Source organism: Pleurodeles waltl, chromosome 3_1 (genome assembly GCF_031143425.1).
Source record: "Pleurodeles waltl isolate 20211129_DDA chromosome 3_1, aPleWal1.hap1.20221129, whole genome shotgun sequence".
Classification (NCBI taxonomy): Eukaryota; Metazoa; Chordata; class Amphibia; order Caudata; family Salamandridae; genus Pleurodeles; species Pleurodeles waltl.
In genome coordinates, this window is record NC_090440.1 from 711,207,384 (window position 1) to 711,226,963 (window position 19,580).

A 19,580-nucleotide genomic window follows, 5' to 3' on the forward strand; every position below is an offset into this window, starting at 1 on the left:
TATAAATATTGGCTATTTTTCTAAAACTGGTGTGGTGTCCTTTTGTAGTGTATTCACTGTGTTACTGTGTGTTATGTGCAAATGCTTTACACATTGCTTTTAAGATAAGCCTGACTGCTTGTGCCAAGCTACCAAGGGGTGAGCAGGGGTTGTCTGAGTGGGTATCCCCCTTATCCTTACTAGAGTGAGAGTCCCTACTGGGACAGGGTGCAAACCGACTGCCAACTATAGACCCCATTTCTAACAGCCATGTAAAGGTTTAATGTTACACATGTTATTTCAGTGAAAAGGCCCCAAAAGTTATTTTCACTGTAGCAATACTGGCTGTTCCATAGGAAAACATGAGGATGCAATATTAAATACTAATGCTGTATCTCAAGAATAGGACTAGCTATAAGAATAATTAAACAACTATTTTTAATAGTTATTAAAATTTAAATTAAAAAAGTTACTTTTCCCTGTCTCTTGTTCCTCGAGGCTAATCTGCATTTTGCTCTCCCACTTTTGCCAGCCAGTAACTAGCCTTTAAATAGGTGTAAATGGGTGTGAAATGCCTACCAGGAGCAAATAACAAGCTGACCTTATTGGACCAAAATTACCATCCTAAAACAGAGTATGAAGTGGGACTCTGAGAATCCTTTTTAAACATTAAAGTGTTAAATCCTGGTTGAATCTCAAATGCTGTTTGTCAGGTCTGCTGGGTTTACATATACAATTTGGGGCTCTCTTCAAGGGAGGAAAACAGGATGCCAAAACAATTCTTGTGTATCCACTGTCTGGTTGCTGACAACCCTGCTTACTGATCTACAAGAGGTCTGTCGCAAAGATTATTGTTGGTCCTGTGGTTGCCTCAAACTGGAGTTAGTGCAAGATGTGGGAGAGCGATAGGATTAACATAGTACACTGCCCACACATAACCCCCAAAGCCCTTAGAGCCCCAGTTTAGTGTGGCTGAAGAATTTTGTCATCTTGAAAATGACCAAAGTTGGTAGGATTAGCCCAGGGAACCTCTCTCCCATTGGTCAGGGCATCCCAAAGGGTAATTCGCATCACTAGGCGTGCCTGGCATAAATGTGTCATCTCCAGGCACCCACTTCAGAACATTCCTAGCCCTGTGGAAGATCAGAAAAGGCCTGCTGTCTGTGAACTGAAAAGAGCCCTAAAGAACTGGACCTGCTCTCTCTCTCATAGCCAGGGGGTGGACTCCAAGGGTCAATTCAAGCTACAAGAATACAACAAACTAAAAGTGGACTTTCTTGCACCTGTTTATCTGACCAGTGGCAGTTGGACCTGGACTGGACCGTGCGGTTGGCTGCTGCCTGCCACCGATTGAGTCATTAGCGCCTCCCCTGAGTTCCTGGGGCTGCAGAAGTGTACTCCTGTGTTGCATTGGGTCTTAAAGGACTAAGGGCCTGATTTAGAGTTTGGCCGAGGCGCTACTCCGTCACAACGGTGACGGATAACCTGTCTGCCGAACTCTAAATCCCATAGAACATAACGGAATTTAGATTTTGGTTGACAGGATATCCGTCACTGCTATGACGGAGTAACCCCTCCACCAAACTCTATATCAGGCCCTAAGTCAGAAGGTAAAATCTCTTGCTCAGGATGAATCTAGTTGGTATATCCAAACATTACTCCTTCACGGTCAGTGTCAAATAAAGCCTAGCTCCTATTCTTCTGTGGCCATTGACTATCATTTGCCCTTTGTGCTTCTTGGCACTATTTTCACTTAAACTCAACTACTGAGGTGCGTCCCCCCCCATGTTATCCGCTTCCAAACCCTTGAGCGCTGCACACACGAGTATTGCAACCCCTCAGAAAACACATTGAAGGGAAACGTCCTGAACAACACATTGTAAATAACGTGGACGTTTCCCATGCAAGGGCAACCACGCTTGCCAGGACAACAACTGCCTTTTTCTGTGCCTTAACCACGCTTGTGCTGAACTACACATATCCATGCTTAAGGCACATAAAAAGGCAGAGTGGATCAGGCAAGGACGCAGTGAGGTAAGTGGGGCAGTTTTTAGGGTTGGGGTGGATTAAGGGCTTGAGGTGGGTGGGGGTTTCGGGCTTTTTTTTTAGGGGAGGGTGGGGGAGTTTGGGTGTTTTATTTTTTAATGTGGGGGAGCCGAGCTCTTTTATTTTTTAGGAGCCGGGGTGGGGGTTTTTTTTTTTTTTTTTTTAGGCTTAGGGTGGGGTAGTTTATTTTTAAAGGCGTGTGGGAAAGGTTTAAGGAAGGGCGGGAGGAGAGAGGAGGAGGAAGGATCGGGAGAGAACGCAGTGAGATAGGTGGGGTTGGGGCAGGGGTGGGAGGGTTAGATTTAGGGGTAGGAGTGAATTTAGGGCTTAGGGTGGGTGGGGAGTCAGGGTAGTTTACTTAGGGGGAAGGTTTTGGGCCACTGGGCAGGTGGGGGTGGTCGAGGTAGTTTACTTTGGGGGAGGAGGTTTTAGGGCTCACTGTGGGTGGGGTGTGTTGGGGAAGTTTTGTTCTATGGGGAAGGGATGGGGGGTCAGAGTAGTTTTTTTATTAGGGTTCAGGACGGGTGGGGGTCAGAGTAGTTTACGTGTGGGGAAGGTTTTAGGGCTCACAGCGGGTGGGGGGTTCGGGGTAATTTAGTTTTTGGGGGCGGGTTCGGGGTTGTGATAGTATTTTTTTTTTTTTTAGGGCTTAGGGTGGGTGGGGATCGGGATAGTTTATTTGGGGGGAAGGTTTTAGGCCTCAGGGTTGGTGGAGGGGTCGGAGTAGTTTACTTAGGGGAGGAAGGTTATAGGGCTCAGGGCGGGTGGGGGTGTCAGGGTAGTTTTGTTTTTTTGGGCAGGGGTTGGGGTCAGGGTAGGTTTTTTATTAAGGTTCAGGGCAGGTGGGGGGTCAGGGTAGTTTTGTTTTATGGGGCAGGGGTGGAGGTCAGGGTAGGTTATTTATTAAGGTTAGGCAGGTGGGGTTGGTCGTGGTAGTTTACTTAGGCTGGAAGGTTTTAGGGCTCAGGGCGGGTGGGGGTGTTGGGGTAGTTTTCTTTTATGGGGCAGGGGTGGGTGTCAGGGTAGGTTTTTTTATTAGGGTTCAGGACGGGTGGGGGTTAGGGTAGTTTACTTGGGAGGAAGGTTTTAGGGCTCACGGCGGGTGGGGGCTGCGGGGTAGTTTACATAGGGGAAAAGGTTTTAGGGCTCCGGGCATGTGGAGGAGTCAGGGTAATTTAGTTTTTGGGGGCAGGATAGGGGTGTTGGATTTTTTTTATTTTTAGGGCTCAGGGCGGTTGGGCGGTCAGGTAGTTTATTTAGGGGGGAGATTTTAGGGCTCATGGCGGGTGGGGGTGTTGGGGTAGTTTTATTTAATGGGGCAAGGGTGGGGGTCAGGGTAGGTTTTTTATTAGGGTTCAGGGCAGGTGGGAGTCGGGTCGTTTTCTTTTGTGTGGCAGGGTTGGGGGTCAGTGTAGGTTTTTTATTAGGGTTCAGGGTGGGGTGGTCTGGGTAGTTTACTGGGGGAAGGTTTTAGGGCTCAGGGCGGGTGGGGGGCGGGGTAGTTTACTTAGGGAGAAAGGTTTTAGGACTCAGGGAGGGTGGGGTGTGGGGTAATTTAGTTTTGGAGCGGGGCACGGGGATCGGGATAGTTTTTTTTTTAGGTGGGTGGGTGTGGGGTCGAGATAGTTTACTTAGGGGGAAAGTTTTAGGGCTCAGGGCGGGTGGGGCGGTAGGGGTAGTTTACTTAGAGGGGAAGGATTTAGGGCTCAGTGGGGGTTGTGGGGGTCGCAGTAGTTTTGTTTTAAGGGGCAGGGGTGGGGGTTAAGGTAGGTTTTTTATTAGGGTTCAGGGTGGGTGGGAGTCGGGGTACTTTAGTTTTCAAGGAAGGGTGTGGGTGTTAGGATAGTATTTTTTTAGGGCTCAGGGCAGGTGGGGAGTCGGAGTATTTTAGGTTTTAGGGGGGGGGGGGTTGTTTTGGGCCTTAGGGCAGGTGGGGGGTATATGATAGGGCCACGGATGCCATTTTGTGTGCCGTTTCCACACATGCCTTTACTAGGCATGCTTTTACAACAAAATTTGTTGTAAAGGCATGCACAGTAAAAGCATGCGTGGAAACAACGCAGTCATGGTTTCGACCACGTTGTTAAGGCATGCGTTATTCGTGCATGTGTGGTTCCATCATACACTCCACATTGAATGTTCTAGATTGGTCAGTATTAGTTAGGAGTGGGTGAAATATTCCGTTCTCGCCAAGGAATTTTCAGAATTGTGGCCACTCCATGTTACTCTTCAATGAGGAGTTCTGGCCAAATTCCACCAGAAACAAATTTCCTTTTCCTCTTATTGGATTGTGTCATTTTGATGTCATTTTCTTTATTAAATTTTACTCTATTTTTCTAATTCGTTTTACTGCTTTCATTTCAAGTTCATTACTGCTAAATAAATTACACATAGCCTCTAAGTTTAACCAATCTGCACTGTGCTATAGCTCCCAATGGGTTGAGCTCAAGTTTATTTAGTGACGTTAGTTGTTAACCCTGACAAGGATTGTGATAATTACTTGAGGTGGGTACTTACCCCCCCTCAACTTATAATCCAACTTCTCACATATGTGATCCTCACTTCCTATCATGCACTCACTGAATGTTCCCACAGGAGTGAGATGGACATGTGATGCTAATTCCCAACTCCCCTACTGGGATAAAGTCTCCCATCCACATTATGAATAATTAAGGCAACTGAAGCCCAATGGGGAAAAGGGGGGTGGGAGAGGCAAGACACAGCTTCGGATCCTGGACCTTCCTGGGATGACTGCCGCCTGGAATACATTGGGCGTCACTCCCTTGAGGACGAGATGTAAGATTAGTGTAGTAAAATGCATTTATTGCCTAAATAACACCCCGCCTAGTAATGGCTATACCTAGGTCCTCCCATTTCCCAGCCTATATGAAGATTGTCAAAAAACATTTACGGCAAAGATAAGGTATGTCTATGGGTAAAATAGTGTAAGTGTATCTAAAGCAGATATGGGAACCACACATTTATTATGCTAGCATGAAACAAGGTACATACCACAAGATATATAGACAGCACAGTGTACCTATGTTTCGATATTTTGTAGGAAATAAAAATAGACTGCAAACATAACTAAAACGTATACATGTGCTCTATTTCTCCACAGGCTAAAGCACGCTGAAACCTTCTGCGTTTGGAGAACCAGGATACAGTAACCAGGTAAGGTGGATTCACTCACCAGTCACTTGTTATGCTACACATATAAACAAACATGTAGACGTTCATTCGTGGCAATTACAGTGTTGCCAAAGCTGTTTTAGAATATATATTACATGCAGTAGATATGAGCAAGTATGTACATCTATGCTATGTCAGCAAATCTTTGTATTATGGACACAACTCAAAATGTCACAGTTTCTGTCTTCATTGAGCTGAAGAGCGTATCATCAAATTTGGTACCAGCAGAAAAAACAAAGCTTGCCAGAATTTGCAGAACTGAGAGAATGCTTCTGGATACAGATGTCAAGCTAGTGAGGTCGAGAGCTGCTATTACCTTTGAAGTGTTTAAATATCTTTGTTTCTGCTTTTCTTTTTTTAGCCTGTGAAACAAGTATATGCGACCGATGAATGAGGACGAGGAATGCTGCAGTAATTATTTAATGAAGGTAAGCAAGCGGACGAGCCGCAGAGGATCGCAGTCAAGAATGCCTCCGAAGACAGGAGGCAAATCAAATCAGGAAGTCTGCACACAAACGTGGTGAAAGACTGGAAGGACAAGTGTCACTTCAGCTTCCTCTGTGACTAAATATACTGCCTAAACAAAATGGCCGCTGTCTTGCGATACCAAGTGAGACTTCGACTCCGATCTTGCCTTGTTGACTTTTTCCCCATAAAGGCAAACATAACACTTGAAAGCTATAAGCAGTACTTTTGGGGCAATAAGGTTAGAAGCACTATGGAAGACTCCCATGAGCACTGGGTAGGTCCCTGGTAACATTCTCCAGCTGTTTCGGTTTTCACTGCTTCTGAACCAGTGTCACCTGGCCTGACAGCCTCACACTTTATTATTTTCTTTCCTTCACAGTTCCCTGTCCATTGGCTTGCCTCGTCATTCACCTACTTTGTTCCCTCTGGTTCCCCCTCCTCCTGAATTACAGAAGGTTTCTACTTCCTTACGTAGATTTTTGGCTGTTGTCTGGTAACTACGGTCAGTGTGCTGCCTTATTTCACCTTTGCAGTACTGCTTTCCTCTCCTTTGTGACTTCCATTCTGGGACTGTATTCTGGTAAAATCGGGGCTAGGCATTTCTCAGAGGAACAAGTGGCAAGCTGATAACACAATGTTCTTGTGGTGTGTATTGTAAATTGTTTGCTTATAAGAATCTAATAGTTCTTGTTTATATTTATATTCTGCCAAGATTACTGAGCAGTGGTTCTGAGATGATCCAAGGCTGCTGTTGCTGCCATTCTGAACCAGTGTCTTTGGTGTCCTAGCCCTTCCCTCATTTTCCCCGTAACCGGCGTACCAGTATTCGGTGCATTGGTTGGAATAAGTAGACAATTGGGACTGTCCGTTTTCTCTTTTGACGATTTCATCCTTAAACTGAATCTTGATAGTTTGCCAGACCTCTTATCCACCCCATAATCGATTCTGCCAACAATCCTGGAGAAGACATGGGCCAAGCCATTTCAAAGTTTTAAAAGGATCGGGACACCACTCGACAAGAAAGAACATTCTTGATGTAGATTAATTAATTAACCTTGACTACTTCAGAGACTATGACAAGATCCGAACAAGGCCAGTAGAGGTACAGAAGGGAGAACAAGTGGAGCAAATACACCCTCAATTCCTTAAATAGATATAAGCGTAATGAGTGGAGTGCTAGGTGTTTTAGTGGCACCTGATAACTTTGCAGGAGAACTACACTTATTTCAAACCGTCCCAGCTCAGTGCCAGTTACATTTCTAGGCAAGGAACAAATATTTCGTACAAACACTTCCTGGGTGATGTTTATATTAGCTCACTTAACAGAAGATGTCTTAACCTAGGCCACACTGCTAAAAAAACAGAGACAGCAGATATAGGTCTATTCACTCTTCATCAAGGAGATCAAGACTTGCCATCTACATCAGCTGTTTTCAACAATTCTCTCTTGGCTCGTTATGGACCTATGAAGCAGCAGCCTTTCATCAGAGATGAAAAGGGGAGCTAAAAGTAATGTTGTCTTTGTGTTAAATCAGTCCACAGCAGCTTCACTTATTGATTTAACCCTACAAATCAATGTCCAACAAGCAAATCATAAATGGGAAAAGCATAATGAAGGACTGTTAGACCTGTCAGCTCTTGGTGTGGTTCCCCTGTCGTTTTGCTTCTGACCTCCTGTTTTTGATCCTGTGCTTAGTTTCATTTCAGCTGGCATTAGGACTCTGGGCACTTTACCATTGCTGACCAGGGCTAAAGTGCAATTGCTCGCTGTCTAAATTGTATTGGAGATTGGTTTATCCATGATTGGTATATTTGATTTACTAGTAAGTCCCTAGAATAGTGCCCTATGTGTGCCCAGGGCCAGTAAATCAAATGCTACTAGTGGGCCTGCAGCACTGATTGTGCCACCCACATGAGTAGCCCTGTAAACATGTCACATCTGCCACTGCAGTGTCTATGTGTGCAGTTTTACACTGCCTTTTCGACCTGGCAAGTGCACCCACTTTCCAGGCCCAAGGGAACCCCATGGACAGGGTGCAGTGTATTTAAATGGTAGGACATGTACTGGTGTGCTTTACATGTCCTAATAGTGAAATACTGCTAATCTCGGTTTTCACAACTGCAAGGCCTATTTCTCTCATAAGGTAACCTGGGGATTGCCTTGAAATATCTTTTAAGTGCAATATCTTTGGTGAAGTCGTGTTTTTGAATTGTAGGTTTGAAAATGAACCTTTTAGAAAGTGGGCATTTTCTTGCTTAACCATTCTGTGCCTCTGTCTGTCTGTGGAATACACCTCTAGGCCAGGATGACAGTGGGGTTGTTTGTGAATTGAATCTAGTCAGTCACACAAAGGGAGCTGAGGTGTGCCCTGCATTTCCTGATGGGTCTTCCTCAGCTAGATTGGTGGGAGGAGCTGACACCTGCACCTGAATAGGGCTGTGCCTGTCCTCACACAAAGCAGTCTCCAACAACATGGGGTGTGTCTGGGGCCAGGGCAGGGAAAGGCGGGGTCTTGTGCACTACAAAAACATTCCTTTGAAGTTTGCCTACTTCAAAGACAGAAATGGGTATAAGTACTGGACCTCTGATACCACAGAGTTAGAACACTTCTGGACTGAGGACATTCTGCCAGGAAGAAAAGCTGTATTCCGTAGGAGGGACTGCCACTCTGCCTGTTGGTTTGTTGTGCTGGTCTGCTGCTTGCTGCTTCTGTCCTGGGAAGGAAAGGACTGGACTCTGCTTTCTACATCCTGCTTTCCAAGGTTCTCCAAGGGTTTTAACTGAGCTTACCTCCTGTTAAGAAGTCTCAGGGACATCTGCCAGTGCCTGGGCTCTTCTGCTGAGAGTCCTGACTTGCAACATGGTGTCAACTCCAGTCTCTGGGCCTTTGGAAGTGTAAGCTGGTGATCTGAAGAAGCAAATCCACTCACTGATGCGCTGGGCTGAAAAATCGACGCAGCACCTGTTCCGCGGCTGGAAAATCGATGCAGCGCCTGTCTTGCGGCTGCTGAATTGACGCAGCTCCTGTTTCACCTCAGCTCCATCAATACAGCACATCTGGATTTTCCATTCACCATCCCCGGTATGTCAATTTCTCATCGACCCCTCACCACAGTAAGGGACCGAGGCTGTGTGTCCGGAAATCAACGCATCACCTTTCCTGCGAGGATAGAATTGACACATTGCCTTCCCTGCCAGTAAAGAACATACACATCACCTCTCCTCCAAGGATAGTATCAATGCATCTCCTCCGCTGCGCAGTAAGAAACCAATGCATTGCTTTGCTTTTCGGCGCCTCACCTCCCCTGTGGCCCACACCGTCTTTGTGTTTGATGCATCTTAGGTACTTTGTGCTAAAAAGATACAATCATTGATTTATTTGGATTAAGACTCATTTCAACTTTTAAAAAGTGATATCTTTACTTGTGTGTGTTGAATTTTTGTCATTTTGGTCTTCTTTCACTCAGATAAATACTGGCTAGTTTTCTAAACTGGTATGGAGTACTTTTGTGGTGTTTTCACTGTGTTACTGTGTGTGTATATACAAATACTTTACACATTGCCTCTCAGGTAAGCCTGACTGCTTGAGCCACGCTCCTAAGGGAGTGAGCACAGGTTATGCTAGCTGTATGGCTCCCTTGCCCTGACTAGAGTGAGGGTCCCTACTTGGACAGGGTGCAAACCACAGCCAACTAGAGAATCCATTTCGAATAAGGACCTTCATGGAAAAGCTAGAGAGCAAACAACAAGATTCAAACCAGTGCAACTATGCAGTACTAAAATAACTTTTTCCTTTGAAGAAAGAGAACTTACGCATCAGGAAGGACTACACATTCACTCTGACAAACCAGGACTTTTTACTGTCCTATACTATCTGTAAATGAGAAAGCTCATCCTCAGAGGACAGGTGTAGGTCAAACTTAAATATAACCAACGTGTCAGTCAGCATGAGGGCACACTTTTATATGGTAGTTGTTTCCACAGCAAAAGCACCATTAAAGGCTTACTCTTTAATTCACTCTGATGCAACAGGATGTTTCATGACAAAATATTTGAACAAGTGAATGAAATTGTGACCTAAGGCGAGGAAAGACCTGAGGTCCAAGTAATAGATCAGATCACCCTTACTTCAGGAGCTGTGTGCAAATCTATAAAGACTCTTATAACGTCTACTCAATCAGGTCTTGTAGAGAGTATTGAATTTCATATCACTGATGCTCCAGCATTCTCTGTAGTCTTAGGAACCTCGTGTCTCTGCAGGCTTAACCCAAATATTGTTTGGACGATAACTGTTCTTAGTTTCTGTTCCAAACACTGTAGAATGTTGTTTTCCTTTAGAAGAGATGGTAAATACCCAGACATTAACCCGCCTCGTTGTAAAAAGAAAAATTAGTATCTCATCAACTATGGGATAATCTGGAGACAAATGTTCTGAGGCCTATAAAGACTGCCAAGATGTCTTCAATCACAAGTAAGCTGACACCCTTCTACCACTTTGTGCATATGACTGAGTCATTGACTTAATGCAGGAAATTCCCATTCCTCTTGGAAGGATATATCCATTGACCATTAAGGAAGATTACGTTTTGAAGAAATATCTCCAAGACAATCTGGAAAATGGATTTTTCTGCCATCCCACATCCCCTGCATGGCCACCACTATTTTTCATACCAAAACCAAATTCAGAATAATGACCATGCACTTATTTTTGTGAATTAAATTATATCACCACCAGTATCTGGTACCCTCTTCCCATCAAATCAGTATAGTTAGAACAGATCAGAGAAGCCCATGTCTTTTCAAAACTCAATCTCTGAGAAGCTTACAACATGGTACAAATTTATGAGGGGACGGAAAGACTACTTTTCAGTACTCACTAAGGCCATTAAAAATACTTATGTTCATTGGTTCATGCAACACCCTTGCAGCATTCCAGTGCTTCATAGATGATATTTTCATGGGTCTTTTCAATACCTTCTTGATTGCTTGATCTAGATGACATATTGATGTAGTCTAAATATGCACAACAATATTGAGGTCATTTAACATAAGTGTTTTCTTGAGTAAAAAAACACTATTTAAATGCATAAGCTGAAAAGTGTGTATTGAAGCAAGTGAAGTCATATTCCTTGGATTTCAGATCTCATGGAAAGGTAAAAGCATGAACATGGAAAAGCCAAATCTGTATTAGACTGGAAAGCCACCACAACAGTCAAATATAGAGATTCTTGAGGTTTGGCAATTTTGGCAGACTTTTTTTTATTAAGGACTTTTCTACTATCGTTTGACCCACAACTCAGCTCACTCAGAAGCGACTACACGTTATCTGGGAAAAAGAATAGGAATATGGTTTTCAGACAATTAGAACAGCCTTTACCACTGCTTCAGTTCTAATGTATAAAAATACTTTTTATGCATTGTAAAGACTGATGCTTAGTTTTTTGCTATTGGGGCAGGTTTGACACAGCAAGATAGAAGCAGGACAGCCAATGTCCTGCTACTCTTGAACCCTATTTTCATCAGAGCACAATTATAAAGTTTATGATTTGGATTACTAGCAACTAGGGAAGCTTTTATGCAGTGGAGACATTATCTGGAAGGGGCAATGAATGAGATCATTGTCTGGAAGGATTATTCAAATCTCTTGTACCTTCACTCTATAAAATGTCTGAATACAAGACATGCAAGATGCTCCCTGTTCTTCACCAGGTTCCAGTATAAAGTTACCGACAGTTACTGACAGACCAGGAAATCTTTATGGCAAGGTGCATGATTTGTCTAGACATGGAGAAGAAAAGTAGTAACCTTTATCCACTCCCTATATCTTTTTGGCCACTAATCATATTTCCATAACCATAGACTAATTTCAGGATGTAGCCAGCTTCAGACAAGGCAACAGATGGTTCATACATATCCTACAGAAAGGAGGAAAGTATGTAACTTTCTGTATTAAAAACAAACCCTTTTTTTCCACACAAAACAGCAGGCCATGAGGTGGTGTCATGATCCCCTCATAGCAGGACACCTGGGCCAAAAAAAATACTGGATCTTTTAAAGAGACATTTCTGATGGCTGAACATGGTTATGTTTAAAATAAACTTTAAAAGACAATATTATATTTGTGCTCAAGCTAAGATGGGTACTGTACAAACTTCCAGGCTACTACAACCTCTTACTATACCCACTCAACCGTGGCCCATGATATCCATGATTTTTGTGGCAGAATTACCACTAGCACAGAGATTTGTGGATTATTTCACAAAGTTGGGACATGTTGTTCTTTTTAAACGGTTGTCATCAGCAGTAAAAATGCCTGTAGGTTTTCCACAATCATGTCTTAAGGCTTCATAGTTTTCTTGATGTTATAATCATGGATGGAAGAGTATAGTTAATCACTAATTTGTAGAAAGAATAAATGAAAAGAACTGATGTCAAACACTCTCCCTTCCATTACTGATCATCCACAAACTGATGGACAAAGGGGAGGCTTAAATGAAGCTATCAAACAGTATTTCAGAATCTTCCTAATGGACCTTCAGACAGACAGGAGCAAATAGGTTTCCCTGGCAGAATCGGGATATAACAAATCAGTGCACACATTCATGTGAACCCCCTCTTTTTACTTTTACTCGGGCATATTTTCATACTTTACTGCATGCGTTTCTCCTATATCCATTCCCTCTGTCACACATCTCCTAAAGCACATGAAAGAGGTGAGAAAGACAGTAGATCAACACCTCCTTAAGGCCAAGGCATATTATAAAAGAAAGGCAGATCCTCAACATAGACCAGCAGAAATCATGGCTGTCCACAAGACACCTGCATCTGCCAGGGACCTATTAAAAGTGTGTATCCGTATTTGTTAGTTCCTTTGCTATCTTAATTCTGGTGGGTCTTTCAGAAGTCAAGTTCCACCTATTCAATAGAGAGAAAATACATCCTGTATTTCATGTGCCTTGTATTAAGCCAGCAGTTTCTGAGGAAAGAATACCACCTGCTCCTGTATTGGTTCATGGTTACCAACTGTATGGGGTAGAGGCTGTTACTTGACACATGTGTTTGTTTTGACCAATTACAGCATCTAATATCCTGGAAGAGATACAGTGCTTCTGAGAGATTGAGGGAACCTGCCTCTTTTGTCCATGCCCCTTACTTAATGTCTCGGTTTAATTTGCAGTTGCCAAAGAAACGAGGCTGCAACAAAAATTCAAGGGAAAGAGGTTGTTTAGGGAAGGTGGGTACTGTCAGAAATATAAAGGAACATCATGAGACTGGGGTACGTACAGTCTGGGTGTCAGACCCCCACACAAAATTAGAAGAGGTCAGGCATGAAAAATATAGAAGACGGGGACTTGGAAACTGGTATGAGGACTATGTGATCCTCACTTCAGGCTTTGGGGTCCTATTTCTGAGGAAATGTGGGTACAAGCAGTATAAAAGACTCTTACAGGAACTGGGCAGGTGTTTGGTAAGATTCCTCACTTATTTCTCTGCTTATGAACCACTTCATCTTCAGCTTTGCATCTCCACACTTTATTATTTTCTTCCCTTCTTGGTATCCTGTCCAACGATCCACCACAAAATACTCCCCAATGGTTGCCGTGGGCTCCTCTTCCTTCTGAATTCTATACTTGCATTCTTCTGCAATGAACTGCTGTCAGTGTGCTGCTTTTTTTACCCTGGTACCGCTGCTTTCCTCTAATCAGCATTTTTCAGCACTGGGCCAGTATTCTTGTGGGACAGGGAATAGTCACTGCACTCTATGGGGATCAATAAACGTCCTACCACCAAGCCTTTCCACATGTCTTCTGTTAATAGTAGCACCCCTCTTGTGTGGGTGGGCGTATCACACATCTTAGGAAAGTCCCCAAAATGCAACATGGAGATATCATGATCTTCAATGGAATTTAAATCTTTCTGGTGATGTGGGTGACTGCAGTACTTGGGCACAGAGAGTGCTTGCCTAGAAGGAAACACACAATAGCACATATTTTAGAAGGCTTGACATCTGGAAAAACCCTGCTTGGTGTGGCTTATGGGAATTCCACCACGTTGTTTAACCCAGAATTTCCTTCAAATATCAAATTTTGCCTAAAATAATATAAATTCCTCACATCTCTTTTCCTATACTTCTTTTTATTATTTATAAACTGTTGTCAGCACACGAAGCAGTAGATACAGGTCAACAGGACACAAGTACATGATCAATCACAGATACATCATAATGTTGGCTAACACCCAATACAATGACACAATTGCAGACTGTGGGTTTCGTTGGGAGTAGACTAGGAAAATTATCCCACCACTTTCCCCATATTGTCTTATGTTTTTTTCTGGACAACCCCAGCTTTTGTAGATAGACTTTTCAGCCAGGGCACTAAAATCCATGCCACAAACCCATACACCACTGGAGTGCTAGTTGCTCACCAGTGTTTGGTGATGTCCCTCTTTGCCACCAAATAACCAATTTGAAGTAGTACTTCATCTCGCACTGAACCATCTCATTCAGGTTCTATCCTCAGGATAACACTTTTGGGGTCCAGTGTGATCGGAACACCAATCACCTTTCACAGTGTGGCATGGATTTGGCAACAGTATACCTGAATTATTGGACTGTCCCACACCACTTGTAAAAATATACCTAGCGACCCATGGCATCTCCAACAACAGGGGATACTGGTTCTCCCCACCCTGTCTAATCTGACAGCATTATAGTAATCCCTATTAAAATATTTAAATTGGATAGGGCATGGTCTAGCTGAGATTGCTAACACTCTTGCAGCCATCTTCACCACCTGCCAGTCATCATCGTCTAGAACGCCCAACACTATGGACCATTGCTCCCTCAGGGTTTTTAGAGAGGCTAGTATAATAAAACACATGCTTAGTATAGTCTGGAGATTCCTATTTCATCAATCTTTTTCAGGACGACCTTAAGACTCCTTTGGACAGAAGTCCTGAATAGGATTTAGTGCATCTTTACAACACTCCAACAACTGTTGTATGTGCACGAAACTGAACAACTGCAATGTATGCAAGTCATATTCCGTACTTAAATCTCCCAAAATGAGACATACCTATTTTGTCCCAGGTTCAAAGCCCTCCAGTTTTGTCAATGCAGTGATCTAGTTGAAGATTGATAATGGAGCAAACTTTGAAAGTTTCCTCCCCTGTGCGATCTATTTTAAAGCATTGTATCAACATTCAGTGGGTAACCTCAATACTGGCAACAGGGAGAGAAGTTTTAATTATGTAGCTGTGTCAGCACCCCTTGTTCTTCTAAGGTGCCACCTCCAACTATCTTAGGATCCCTGCATCCCGACTCTCAGTCTATTGTTTTTCTAGAGTGAGGGTCAAACTTCAAGATCTTTGTGCTCCCTCTCCTCATCTGTACACCACCTCACTGAATATGAAATGATATTTCCCCATTTTGTTACTTTTACGGCTCCCATAGCTTAATGGCTGATGGAACCGCAGCTTTATTTGATTCCAGGTAGTCATTAATTCCCTCCCTAATCTTCTCAAAAAAGCTGCAGCCCAACAATCGCCAGGAGTTCACAGGCTACCCTTGGGAGCCCACCCAGTGAAATTTCCATCAGGGAATGGTCTGAAGGGGTTTATAAATAATTATTGAGCTAGATATCCCCAGTAGCTCCACTGCCAGAACAAACAATACTGGTACATACGGACAGACAAGAACCAGTAGGTGGCCAGCAGCTCCATACCCTTGATGAGTGTATGACAAGGTGCCCCTTCATCATGTCCAGGGAACGACGCTGAGGCAATATTGAGGTATTACCTAAAGCCAAATTGCATTCCTTAGCATGATACATGGCACAAATGTTTAGTAGGCAGGGATACTAATCTAGGGAAGACCTGATGAAGGCTGATGACCAATTATAGAAATGTAGTGACGCAGAAACAGGTTGGCGAGACAGAGTTGGAGGATGAGTCATTGTAATTCATCTTACAACTATGTTTAATGATTTTAATCAAATCCACTGTACCCAATTATTGAAAGGAATCCCAGATGAGTATATTCTGTGGTATTTTAACAATATCTCAATCCCTGCCATATCTAATATAATTTATTTGAACTCCTATCGGTTTAGTCCAATGAAGAAGAATTCCACAAGAATCAGTGAGTGAGGTAACGTATCCATTTCCTTGGACACCTGATGACGCGTCCCGACCTAGGTACTTTACTTACACGGGGACTCGTTTTAGGCCAACAAATCTTTTGACCCTGATTGGAGACACCTTAAGACGGGATCTCCATTCTGCATTGTAATCAATGAATCAATAATCCCATCAATATTCACAATAGCGATCAATCAAATCAATTAATAAGAAACGAAACACACTGTGACCCTCCAGCCTTGAATAACCACACAGTTTTAGTAAGATTTATGATATTTATTCCCTATTTGTTACACTCCACTAGCAAGTTTATTAGTCTCAATACCAGAAAACACATCAACAGTGTCACAATGTGGCAACTTGAATATGACTTAAACAAAGCAAAGATCATGAACATTAGAACAAAGCACGACGTCAACATGAATCAACTTTAGCAGAGTATCATTAGCACATTATTCAACAAAGCAAGATTCAGTTACTTGTCTATTTGCACCCGAATTAGTGAACTCCTTAACTATCCTCTAATTAGCATCAGCATGTTGGGCTTCATGCAAAACAATTTAGTAACACAAATTTAGAAAACATCTAACTATGGCCTCTATCAAAAGAGCAGTTGGTACCTAGAAAGGAAAGGCAAACAGACAATTACAATTCATCATCATATAGTTACCCTCCGTAATGGGTCAGCATACAGAGTCAGTCTTCGTCTTCAGGACAGCAGTCGATTCACCCTCAGCCAGGATAGAACAGCAAAGAAGAAGTGCGTTATGGGGCAAGGAAAAGATGAGGATGGTTTAAGACATCAGGCAACAAAGTCTTGAGGCAGAACAGAATGGCAGGATAAAAGGCACGCAATGGCTGATTTCTCCTTGTAACATGTCGTTACATTGAATTTGCCAGACAAGTATCTAATTTCCAATTGGTCAATATTTGGTGCATCGTTATCTCTGTCCAATAATCAGTTGATCACCCTACTAGAATTTTCACCTAAAACAGATCTCATGCAGTTTATTGGCTCCTGTAATTTACGTTTTCAACGGGTAGAATGTCAGGTAAGAAAAGTTACACTCCTCGCTTCAGTCAGTAGTTCCATTGTCTTTACCAGTTTGGGCGACCTTGTACCTGTTGCGAATTACACTGTTGCATTCAGCAAGAATGTCTCCTTGAGCAAGTCTGGTCTCATGAGAAAGAATTTACTACGGTTACACACACATCTCTAGCTTCTGGAAAAGTACAGTTTCATGTCTTTCAGGAAGACAGCACATTGCACGTAAGAAAAACACATTTAATATGAGACCAGGCAGCTAGGCCCAAACCCTTGCTACCTAAGGCCTAGTGAGTGATTTAGCAAAACCTTAACATATAATTCTTAGTGCTGATACAAAATCATACATTAGTACATTATTAATTCACTATTAGTCTATTTAATTAATCCTCGTATACACTGGTGGCCACTCCCCGTGGGCACAATTCAGACGCGTACATTACACTAAAACATTTTCTATGCGGCTTTAATACACATTATCTTGCAAGCTTTTCATGTTAATATTGAATATAAAACTACGCTCCAACATACCTGCAGATGAAACAGTGTGACTAAATAGGTTACCTCTTAGATTGATCCTCTTACCTGTAATGTTGAATAGAACATACAAATAGTCCAGTCTGAAGTGTGGCTGATGTGAAACATATATTCTTGATCAGCTGGGTGTCTTATTCACAACACATCACTTATGCTCAGTATGGCAACCCACCAGTGAGGTTCTCCGTCAAGAAGTCCCAAGATCTCTGGTGTCCACCACTGGGTCCATGACTATATTAAAGACCCCACAAAGGTGCATCCTACCTGCAGAGCCTTAACAGCAAAGTCATTCAGAGCCTGTAACATGCCTACAGCAAAACACTAGTAGAACACAGACACAGACACAGATGTTGTGTCGTTTTTTATATAAATATCTGCATGTATCTGGCTAATCCTCCATGTGCTGAATTCTAATAACTAAACTACCCTACTTCCCAAACCCCCCAAATCCATACTTTGTAACATGAAGCAACAGTCTTCCAAAAACACTAACAAGATAACTTTAATTTGGGATAGAGGCCCACCCGGCCACTAAGTTCAAATAATTACAGTCGTTCTATGGTATCCAGGAAAGTGTTGTTAATTACTGCTCCCCTCAAATAAAGCCCCCCACCCCTTCTAAACCAGTGCCAGCAATTTAAAATCTCTTAAAGAGAACTGCTCAGTGTGCTTGGCCCAGCTACCCTTCTATAGCACATCCTCCGCCTTTCACACTAGGTCCAGAGGTGGACCAACCACTGCTCTGCTGCCTTTTGCGCTGTTTCGATACAAGTTGATGTCTTCGCCCACTGCATGTGTTGTTAACTTTCATGGGTGCATAACCAGATGGTTCAGCAGAGACCTCCTCTCAGGGGTCTGCGGTCCCAGGCCCTCCCTGATTATCTGCATGTTTTTCCACCCACTCCTAACCATTTTCAGTGGAGTCAAAGAAGTATGACTTCCCTTGGTGAAACATGTTTAATTACCTTCGCTCACATTGGGCATGGAGCGCACCTGGCAGCGGTCTGTGCACTAATGCTCGGTGCACCCCCTCTGAAGTGAAGCATGGAGAAAGCTCCTGTTACTTGACACAGGATTTATACCAGTTCAGAAGGAACTGTGTGGGTCTAGAGCCTTTCTGATCCTCTGAGATCACCTCAGTTTTATGCTATTCTTTCAGGACCTGGCTGTCTGCACCCTCAGCTTAGCAGTCCAGTTGCAACAAGGTATCTCTTAGTGCCTTAAACTCTGCAGTGAGTGTTTGGAGCCAGCCTTCTGCTATGAAAATGTGATTTTCTGCCTGCTTGGTGTGGTCAGCCAGATTTCAGCCAATTTGATGCAATAAGGAAAACTCAATTAGACCACTCCCCCAATTTCCCATGTCTTTTGTGTGTCATGAATTGCCATTAGAATCATTTCTGGAGACACAGATTCCAAGAATGGTTTCTGTGGATCTAGTTTTCGGCTTTAGTTTGGGAGGGTTTGGTAAATATGTCAATCTGGCCCTGTAGGCCACACCCCAAAGTCTTATCTTTTCCCATTGGCAATGTCTAGCTAGGAATTCATTGGCAAGGAGGGAAGGAGTTAGCACCAGCTTCACAATGTTCTCGGTACTTGTTCCATAGGCAGCTTGACCTCTGTTTGGGGAGCAAACCGCATGTCACTGGCATGCCCCAGTTACTGCTGATGGCCAGATGGTTTTAGGTGGGGGAACAGAATCAATCAGAATTGGCACCAAAGTCTTCAGTTGTGAGAGCAAATATCATTGATTCCCAATGATGCCTCCCAACAAAGCACCAAGTATCATTCCTACTTAGTCTAGGCCCATAAGCAGGTGCGGTGCACGCAGCAGACTGCGGTGAACGCCAGGAGACAGGCCCGAAGGACGCTCCTTCAGCTGCTTCTCCACGCTTTGTAACAAGCAGGAGGGGGTGTGGGCCACTGACAGCACCTTCACACCTCCCCCAGCTGTGTATCAGGAATTTTATGTCCGGCATGTGTGTCTCGTGACTCAGCCCGTGCCGGCCTCGCTCTTCAGCTTCCACCCAGGCCTGTCACTGTCTGAGTCTGACAAATGCTGACCCAGCAACCCAGGGTAATTTATTAATTTATTTGTTTGGGCACTAAACCTTCATGGGGGGTAGGGGAGGCCAGGATTTCGTCAGATTAGTGCAGCCACTCAGGAGCCCTTCT

General features: G+C 43.4%; 1 protein-coding gene across 1 annotated transcript in view; it reads left to right on the forward strand.

Annotated features, from left to right (window-relative positions):
* The first annotated feature begins 5,146 nt into the window (after window positions 1–5,146).
* Window positions 5,147–19,580, forward strand: part of CAP1 (cyclase associated actin cytoskeleton regulatory protein 1) — a 76,426-nt gene continuing 61,992 nt past the window's right edge. The window contains exons 1-2 of the mRNA XM_069223440.1: window positions 5,147–5,199; window positions 5,579–5,645. The gene's annotated coding sequence lies outside the window, so the exon portion shown is untranslated. The remainder of the gene's footprint in view (window positions 5,200–5,578; window positions 5,646–19,580) is intronic.